The sequence below is a fragment of the Panthera uncia genome, chromosome B1 (genome assembly GCF_023721935.1).
Source record: "Panthera uncia isolate 11264 chromosome B1, Puncia_PCG_1.0, whole genome shotgun sequence".
Lineage (NCBI taxonomy): Eukaryota > Metazoa > Chordata > Mammalia > Carnivora > Felidae > Panthera > Panthera uncia.
In genome coordinates, this window is record NC_064811.1 from 129,877,667 (window position 1) to 129,887,829 (window position 10,163).

The window sequence follows — 10,163 nt, forward strand, 5'->3', positions numbered from 1 at the left end:
GTATTACTAAATAGTTTATGTAACTTCAAAGGCACTACATTTGCCCAATCAAGGATTCAGTTTTAGGCATTTTATATACATAAAATGTAGCCAAACTTAGAATAAACTTTCATAAAAACTTTCTACTATGCAAGTTTCTTAACCTTAAAATGAACTTTTGTGATTCCTGAGTAAATATATAAGGTGATGCTTTTATTCCTTGGGCTGGATCCAGATGTCAACTTTTTGTTTTAAACAGCATGTCCATGCAACCCATAATCAACTGATTTTTTTTCTATTATGGAGAAAGAATAAAGAATGTACTCTATAAAAATCTGGTGCAGGCTTCTTTTTTATAAAATGTTTATTTATTCAATAACAGAGAGAGCAAGCAAGCAAGGGAGGCACAGAGAGAGGGAGAGAGAGAATCCCAAGCAGGCTCCACACTGTCAGCATGGAGCCTGATGCCAGGCTCGGTCTCATGAACCATGAGATCATGACCTGAGTGGAAACCAAGAGTCAGATGCTTAACCAAATGAGCCACCCAGGCACCCCTGGGGCATTTTCTTATTTTAAGTGTGCCTAAAGTCCGGGTGCCCCCAGACTTCTTTTTTTCTGCATTATATATTACAATGTTGCTTTTCTTTCTATAATTAAGGCCCACAAAATTTTCCCTTTAGAAAAGCCAGTACTATACTTGTTAATAAGAACAATTTTCTGTATTAGCTTGTCAGTGAATCTGGTTTTTTTTCTTTCTGTTTTTATTGTTTTTGTTTTATTTTACATTTTTTAAAAATTTGTATTCATTTTTGAGAGACAGAGAGAGACAGAGCATGAGTTGGGGAGGGGCAGAGAGAGAGGGAGACACAGAATCCAAAGCAGGCTCCAGGCTCTGAGCTGTCAGCACAGAGCCTGATGCAGGGCTCAAACTCCTAAACTGTGAGCTCATGACCTGAAGCTTAACTGACTGAGCCATCCAGGCACCCCTCTGTTTTGCATTTTCAAGTGTTGTGTGCTTGGGGTTCGTAAAATTTTGTGATGTCTGAAAAGTTACAGATAGTACAGACTCTGGATTCTTTTTTTCCCGTTCTTTTTATTTCTCTTTTATTTTTCCTTTCTTTCCTTCTTTATTTCTTCTTTCTTCCTTTCTTTCTTTCTTTCTTTCTTTCTTTCTTTCTTTCTTTCTTGTTTGGGTGCTTATGTTGCAAAATCTAAATCTTTTGCAAATTTGGGCTCACCTTTTTAAAAAGGAAATCTTGCTGTTTTAGATGGAGTGAGACAATGAAGTAATCAGACATGATTTTGCATATGGTTATATGAACATCAGTTTTAAAGTTTATATTTGAGTATGTTTTAGATTCTTTTAGACAAAGCAATTCAAGAACATTATGTCTCACTTAGAGAGTTCTCGTCTCTAAATGAAGCTGTGCTATCCTGCAAGACTGGAACTTGAATCCTAGAATGCCATAGAAATAATAAAATAATTTTTGCTATATGAATGCCTTTGACAATATTAAGGGAAAACAGCTGCTGGAACACTCCCAATGACATAGGTGAAATACATCAACATATGATACATGTTTTCCATTGTTGGGCAGCTTTGTCACAATTTTATTCTTCATACTTAATCAAAATGTGCTTCCCCACTTTCTTTACATTGATTCTAGTCCTATTCTGCAGAGTTTCAGGGAATAAATGCAATCCTTCATTCATATGATAAAACTTCCATGTTGGAAAGATTTAGCATACTCCCCCCCCCACCCCCTTCTCCATTTCCCTTTACTGCTATTTCCCGTAGTTGCATCCCATTACCATCCTGGTTGTTCTTTTCTGGGCAATATAATTCAATTTTGTCCATTAAGAGTTGTGCCCAGGTGCTCCTGGGTGACTTAGTCGGTTAAGTGTCCGACTTTGGCTCGGGTCATAATCTCATGGTTCATGAGTTCAAGTGCCACGTTGGGCTTTTTGCCAACAGCTCAAAGCCTGGAGCATGCTTCAGAGTCTGTCTCTCTCTCTCTGTCTGCCACTCCCCTGCTAGTGTGCTCTCTCTCTTTCTCAAAAATAATTTAAAAAAATTAATTCTTTTTTTAAAAAAGAGTTGTGTCTAAAGATAAACAGAATAACATAGATGTGGCTTAACCTATGCAAAGAAATGATTCCTTTTTAAGGTCTGAACATTGCATAACAGTCTGAGCTTAAGTTAACATCTTTCTAGGGTTCCACATTGGTACATGTTATAGACTTGTATTCAACCAGATGCTGTGGTTTTCTAGATACCATATGATTCAAAAGATTCTTTGAACCTAAATGTGGGATTTGATATTTTAATGTGTTAAATAACATTGTCTGGTTTGGGGCATATTTTTTCAATCGTTCAATCTATAGCAAATTTCTTGAGTTCTTATTTTGTCACCCAGCATACAAGTTTTCACTTCTGTATTATCTTTCAGTTTAATAAGGATATGTACATGTCATGTGTCCATACAAGTCATTATTAAAAATATCATTGGAACATTTAATTTATCCATATTCATGGATGTCTTTTTAATCAGGGCTTAATGCAAGTTGGTTTTACTATTTCCCATTTGGCAGTGGTTTAGAGAAATGGAATTTACTTCTGAGCCACAATCTTCTTTCTCATTCCCAAGGCAGCAATAGCAACATCAGGGCTCTCTTACATTTGGTTCTCTTGTCCTTCAGTAGTATTACAGTATTTATGTGATAGTCTGTTAATAGGTTCAGTAGTCAACCAATGTGATTGAAACCTAAAACTTTATATAGAAAATCATAAATGTCCAATAAATGTTTAACTGAATGAAGCCCCAGTAGAAATTAATGCCCCATGTATTTACTATAATATGTAGGTTATTATTTCTTTGTGTTGTGATTTCTTGAGAATTGCTTTTCCTCTCTAAAAACTCAACACTATCTAGTAAGAAGTTGCTATGGCTGATGTCAAAGAGGTTACTGCCTGTGTTGTCCTCCAGGATTTTGATGGTTTTCTGTCGCACATTTAGATTTTTCATACATTCTGAATTTATTTTTGTGTATGGTGTAAAAGAGTGGTTCAGTTTCATTCTTTTGGATGTTGCTGTCCAGTTTTCCCAACACTATTTGTTGGAGACCGCCTTTTTTCCATTGGATGTTCTTTTTTGCTTTGTCTCCTGAGACAAGCGAAATGAAAGCAAAAATAAACTATCGGGATTTTCTCAAGATACAAAGCTTCTACACAGCGAAGGAAACAATCAACAAAACTAAAAGGCAACCTTCAGAATGGGAGAAGATATTTGTCAGTGACATATCTGATAAAGGGTTAGTATCCAAAATCTATAAAGAACTTATCAAAGTCAGCACTAAAAAACCAAATAATCCAGTTCAAAAGGGGGCAGAAGACATGAATAGATATTTTTCCAAAGAAGACATACAGATGGCAAACAGACATATAAAAAAGATGCTCAACATCATTAATCTTCAAGGAAATACAAATCAAAACCAAAGTGAGATATCACCTTGTACTTGTCAGAATGGCTAAAAATAACAACACAGGAAACCATTGTTGGCAAGGATGCCGAGAAAGGGAGACCCTCTTGCACTGTTGGTGGGAATGCAAACTGGTGAAGCCACTGTGGAAAACAGTATGGAGGTTCCTCAAAAAGTTAAAAATAGAACTACCCTCAGATCCAGCAATTACCACCCAAAGGATACAAAAGTACTGGTCCGAAGGGGCACATGCACCCCAATATTTATAGCAGTCTTACAAACAATAGCCAAAATATGGAAAGAGTCCAAATGTCCATCAACTGATGAATGGATAAAGAAGATGTGGTATATCCATATATACAATGGAATATTACTCAGCCATCAAAAAAGAAATGAAATCTTGCTATTTGCAATGACATGGATTGAGGTAGGGAGTATTATCTAAGCAAAGTAAGTCTTTCAGAGAAAGACAAACACATATGATTTCACTTATATGTGGAATTTAAGAAACGAAACAGATAACGTGGAGGAAACAAAACGAGGGAGAGAAAGGCAAACCATAAAACGGACTCTCAACTATAGAGAACAAACTGAGGGTTGCTGGAGGAGAGGTAGGCTGGGACATGGGTTAAATGGCTGATGGGAACTAAGGAGGGCATTTGTCGGGATGAGCAGTGGATATTGTATGGAAGTGTTGAATCACTATACTGTATACCTGAAACTAATATTATGCTTATGTTAACTAACTGGAATATAAATAAAAGCTTGAAGAAAAAAACCTCCTCAACACTATTATATTTAATATATTTAATAAATAATAATAGTTATATAATTATACATTATATATAAATATATAAGTAATTAATAATACTTAATTAATTTAATTATGTATAATTAAATTATATTTAATTTAAGATGGTTTTGGGGGGCATAATTACACTATAAAAATTACTATTATCAGACACTTCAAGTATTGAAGTATTAAAAGAGATATTATGGGGCACCTGAGTGGCTCAGTTGATTAAGCATTTGACTTTTCATTTTAGCTCAGGTCATGATCTCATGGGTCCTGAGTTCCAGCCCCATGTTGGGATCTTCACTGACAGCCCAGAGCTGCTTGGGATTCTCTCTCTCTCCCCCTCTCTCTGCACCTCCCCTGCTTGTGCTCTCTCTCTCAAAATAAATAAATAAATAAACATTAAAAAAACCCAAAAGAGATATTAATAATTTTCTTTTTTTTTTGGCAAATAAAGAATTCAAGCATAAAGTCAAAGTGAAAAGAGAAATAGTCTTAATTAGGAGACTTTGATAGACTAGGCTGACTAAATTTAAAAAATGGAAGAATTTCTTCTTTTATTTTATTTTTATTTTTTTTGAGTATTACATATGAAGTACCCAAAATCCTAGGATAAGCTACATTTCTATTACAGGAAACATTAATAGACATACTTCCATTTATTTTATTTTTTTTTAATTTCAGACATTGAATTATTGATGAGAATATTTCTGCTTGATTTTATGGTTAGACTTTTGTTGCATACACACCTAAAAACATTCAGGCTTTCATAGTTTTGGGATAGGATTCAAATGATTTTTGAATAAGGTCTTTTGTCACTTTGGGCATTGCTTTTATGTTTTGGAGGTAGATTTTGCCCTCTTCCTTCCTTCCTTCCTTCCTTCCTTTTCTCTTGTTCTTTCTTTCTTTCTCTTTCTTTCTTTCTTTCTTTCTTTCTTTCTTTCTTTCTTTCATGTTTATTTATTTTGAGAGAGACAGAGCGTGAGAGGGGGAGGGGCAGAGAGAGAGGAAGACACAGAATCCCAAGCAGGCTCCAGGCTCTGAGCTGTCAGCACATTGCCCAACTCGAGGTTCAAACTCAGGAACTTGAGCCCAGTCAGACGCTCAACCCACTGAGCCACCCAAGCGGCATTTTGCCCTATTTCTATCACACCACTCTCACCTTAGTTATTTCTATGAAATTTCAATCCTACTTCCTGTATCCATGTCAGTATAAGGGTAAATCTTGAAAATGGGGGACTGCAGTGGTGCTTTCATTATTATTATTATTATTGTGATGTTACCATTTTCAGTGTGCATAGAGTCGAGGGGCATGCAAGGAGGACTCCAGGGCGGTTGCCGCCACAGCTCTCCGGAAGTTCACAGAGAACTGGTGGAACCCGCAGGGCGGTGAGAGCCCGCCCAGGGAACAATACACAGGAACGGATAATTACCTCCCCGGTTCAACAAAGGAGTTGGAAATCAGATACCGTATTTGTGTCCATTTCTAAATTGGAGGTGCTAGGAATATATGTGGAGTGAAAGAACATGAAAACCAGGGAACGCTGCACAGGACGGGACGAAGGAGTGGGTGGTGTGCCCGGGGCAGGAACTGCTTCAAGCTATATCCCTGAGTGTGTGCGAGGAGGGGCCGCATTTTCCAAACTGTGAGTGTGACCCACTTAATGAGTCATCGCATTAATTTGACTGTGATCAAGATTACAAAGAAATTCCTGACATAAACTAGACTAGAATGGTACAAAAATACACAGACATTACAAACTGAAAAAGTATGTGCTATTTCAGAAAGTCTGTATTCCCATATACATAATGAGTAATTATATATGGGAAATACATCACACATATGTGTAATATATTACATAAGATATAAATATATTTATATTGTAAACACACATATGTTGAGATTATGGAATAAAATATCTTTTTTAGAGTAGGTAGTGGCAAAAATTTCTGACAGCCACTGAAGTGTTGAATATAGACTTCTATTTTAAGAAAGAGAACGGGAGGAGAAAGATAAGAATCTCCTAGTTCTTGTGCAACCTGAAAACCAGTTTCCCAAACCATAATACTTAATTTATCCACCATTACTGGAAGACAGCTCCAATTTGTCTGACAGCTTTACAATTGGAAATGGACTAAGCCCTCTAAATAATTTTGCAGGGGTCGATACAATGAATAGCAACAAAAATGTGAACAAAAGTTAGAGAAATACAGAATGCCATGAATGTACACCTGCCTCCAAGCCTGCCTTCTCACTCTATTCAGGCAAACCTATGTTTTATTGTTACATACACACTGTGTTTTGAAACCACCTTTTAAATAGAAATGTCCTTTCTTCTGATCCTCCCACATACAGTCATTCTAAACTCTTTCCCACATTTACATCCTCCACAAAAACTTTCATAATTAAGCAAATGCAATGTGATCATTTCTCCCTGTGTATTCACCTTTATTCCTCACTGGCCAGATGTTAAAATAGAGAGATTCCATCATTTAATCTCTGTTATATGTGGGCAGTTACAGAATAAAGTAAAAATGATTCTTGTACGTAACTTATAGACATGCAAAGTTAGGGATATTGTGTGCTCTGTGTGTGTAGATATGATATGGATCTTATATAAGGTTTTTTTTTTGAGTTAAATATTACATCAGGTAAGAGTTGCATGAATTTCCATTTTTGTATTTTTTAGTGGAGAGGGATGAAATTTGCTTAACAGTCTTTTGAAAGGACAGTGCAATAAACATAACAGCTTATCTACTTTTGGATTCTGGTAATGATAGTTAATGATGCTAATTTTGTCCTGAAGAATATATTGTTTCGTGAATCAGCTGCCACAATATGCTCCTCAAGTACTGCAAACTTAGACAGCTTTGTAATATATTAAAAGTGCATGCAAAAATTATATTCAAAAACAGTAAAGAGGACTGTTTCAACAATTGCGTACGTGTGTGTTAGAATAAATCTGTGAACTCACCTCTGCTTATTTCTTATACCTGGCTTTTTCTTATTGACTTATGGTGGAATATTACTCTTTCAGGAGGCCAAGAGGTTTTACAAGACTAAGTTGAACATTTATGATTCAGGGATGGGGTTAATTGCTGATGTTTCCTTTAAGTTTAGAATATTCTTGTTATTGGATATGTATAAATGGCAGGTAAATAGAGGAAAATAAATCTTTGAAAAACGGAATCAAAATATATTTTAGACAGGAAAAGATCGGAAACAAGGTAATAGGCAAGGTTGAAAATCAATTCAGTGGGGCAAGAATGTTGATTAATTAACAAGAATGATGCTGTACAGAACCACACTTGCACCTGTGACTGTGCTCATCAACTCTCGTATATCAATGGGCAGTCAATTTATCAATGGGTATATCAATTTATCAATCTTATAAATATACTCCATGCCTGTTAACACTAGATATAAACCTATCACGTTTTAGTCATTCATATGAGTACCTCTTAGATTTATGTGCCATTTTTGTGTCGTTATTCATTAATTTCCTCCATTTGCTTATTAAATTTGAATCTGTATTCTTTGTTTTCTCTTTTTATGATTTTTTAGTTAAACATTTGTTTCATGCTTTTACTTTCCTTTACATCTTCAATTTCAGTGGAAATGTTGAAAGATGTTGCAAGTGGGCACTACATTCATGTGTCTTGCATAGTGGCATTTTGCTTGTTTTAATGTGTCAGTTAAGTTTGGGCTTCGGAATCATAACTCTGTGTTAAAATCTTGCCTCTTCCACTTAATAACTTTGTGACTTTGGGTAAATTACTCAACGTTTCTAAGTCTCAGGGTCCTCTGCAAACAGAGAAAAAAATGGAAATACCTATCTCTGACTGCTATTGAGAAGATTAATAAAGATAAACATGTAATACTTTTATCCTAATGTTAGCACATGGTAAAAAGTCAATAACGGAGCTGGGAATATATGTTTGTATGTGATAATCCTTCCATGTTTTATATTACATATTCCATCACATATTAATTATTGTATAATACATGCTATATGTTCCATATAAACTCCTCCTGTCCCTATTTTATAGACACAACCCAACTGCCCCTTAATAATCAAGATCAATTACTCTCATGTTTGCGTGGTGGCAAAAGAAGCCACAAATGGCCAGGCCACAGTCTCAACTTCTAAATGAGACCATTGTTTTATCTCCTGATGGAAGCATTCATCTTTTGGGAAACAACACCTTCACAACGAAAAGAACCTACCATTTCAGGGATGAGAAACACAGAGTCTTCAGGTAATTCATTAGGAATAATAGTAAGACAAGGCTTTTTTACTTCCTTTCTTGGTTCTTGAAACTGGGTACCTATGGGAGAGCCAGTCATAGTATCTATACCGGTTTAATGCATGTACTGCATCATGTGGGAGAGTATCCTATTCTGACCAGTACAATAACTGAGGCTTCAATAATCCTTTCAAGTATACTATGAGGCCAATCGCTTTTGAGTAAGGGGGGTGGGGGGGGGACATGATACAATCAGTGGTCCCATGGGATCAGCCTAGCATATCACATCTGTCTTCTGTAAAAAGCGTTCTTCAGTCAAATGTAGTGCTCTGATGGATACTATGATGGTAAATATGGCATTCCATAAACCTCTGGGTGGTGTCTCTGGCAGGGCAAGCTAAACAGAGAAAACAAAGCCATATACAGAGTAACTATGTATATTTTAGTGATCACAGATCTCAACCTCCTCCATGATAGGTACAGTCTAATAGAATCAAACTGTATAAAAATGGCTGGTTGGTCCTCTCTGCCTATGGTGCCCTAGCAGGGGCTTGAGTTGGTGTCACCTGTTGGAAGGTTAGGCATTCAACATTAACAGTAGTCAAATCAGCTTGGGTGAGGATAAATTTAATTCGATGAGCTCGTGTATAACCTCCATCATTGTGTGGATGCCACTTTGAGTGAGCACTGGGATAGCTGAAGAAAGCTGACTAACATTCACAGGACATCAGCTATTCTTGTCCACCTGGTTATTAATATAGTCCTCCTGGCTTTATATGTAGCATTCTGTTAGAAGAACAATATACTAAAAATTGGGTCTCATTCCAATGGTCTATCCACAAACCTTCTTGTCATCAATTCTCTATTTTTTTTATTTCCAAGAAATCATCAGGCATTTCATTAGCTCCTTGTAGAGGAATTGCCGTCCCCCCTTTATTGCACCAAAAGTGAATAAGCGGATTGACTGCCCAAGTTCTGCCCACTGGAGGATTTTTTTCCTCTCACTCTCCTTCAGGAGCTGTAATGCTGCAGGGCTACTGCTGACCAACATCGGCATATTGCCTGGTTATTTTCTCTCAGTAACTGGTCGTAGGGAATTCCCCAAGTGGTTTTTGTTTAGGTTGAGGACGAGGTTAAATGCAGTTGGAGTAGATGCCACAAAAATATGAAGCTTATGTAAATTTACCTCTGCCTTCAGGGCTTGCGTGAGCCCCAATCTTGCACGAACTGCTTCCGCTTGATAATTGAGTGCTGTTATGTCGCTTCGACTTCATAACTTGGCAGTTTTGACAATTCATGTTTTCTAAGATGGTAAGTTTTGATCAGCAGCCAGGTCAGGGGCTCTTTCTCAAAGAGATTAATTATTTGCAGAAGTAAGCATGGTTATGGGGTCTTTGCCATGGGTTCTTTATCAAGAAATAGAAATAGATCATATATCCTTAAGTTAAAACAGAGAAGGCATGGTGTGCTCTCTGCCATGTGCAAATTAGTGTTTCCCAGTGGTTTTTGCTAAACAATATGTATTTTTAAAAAGGTTCTTAATGTGGGGCAGCTGGGTAACTCAGTCAGTTGAGAGACTGACCCTTGATTTCGGCTCAAGTCATGATGCTGGGGTCGTGGGATCGAGCCCCATGGTGGACTCTGCTAAGCATGGATTCCG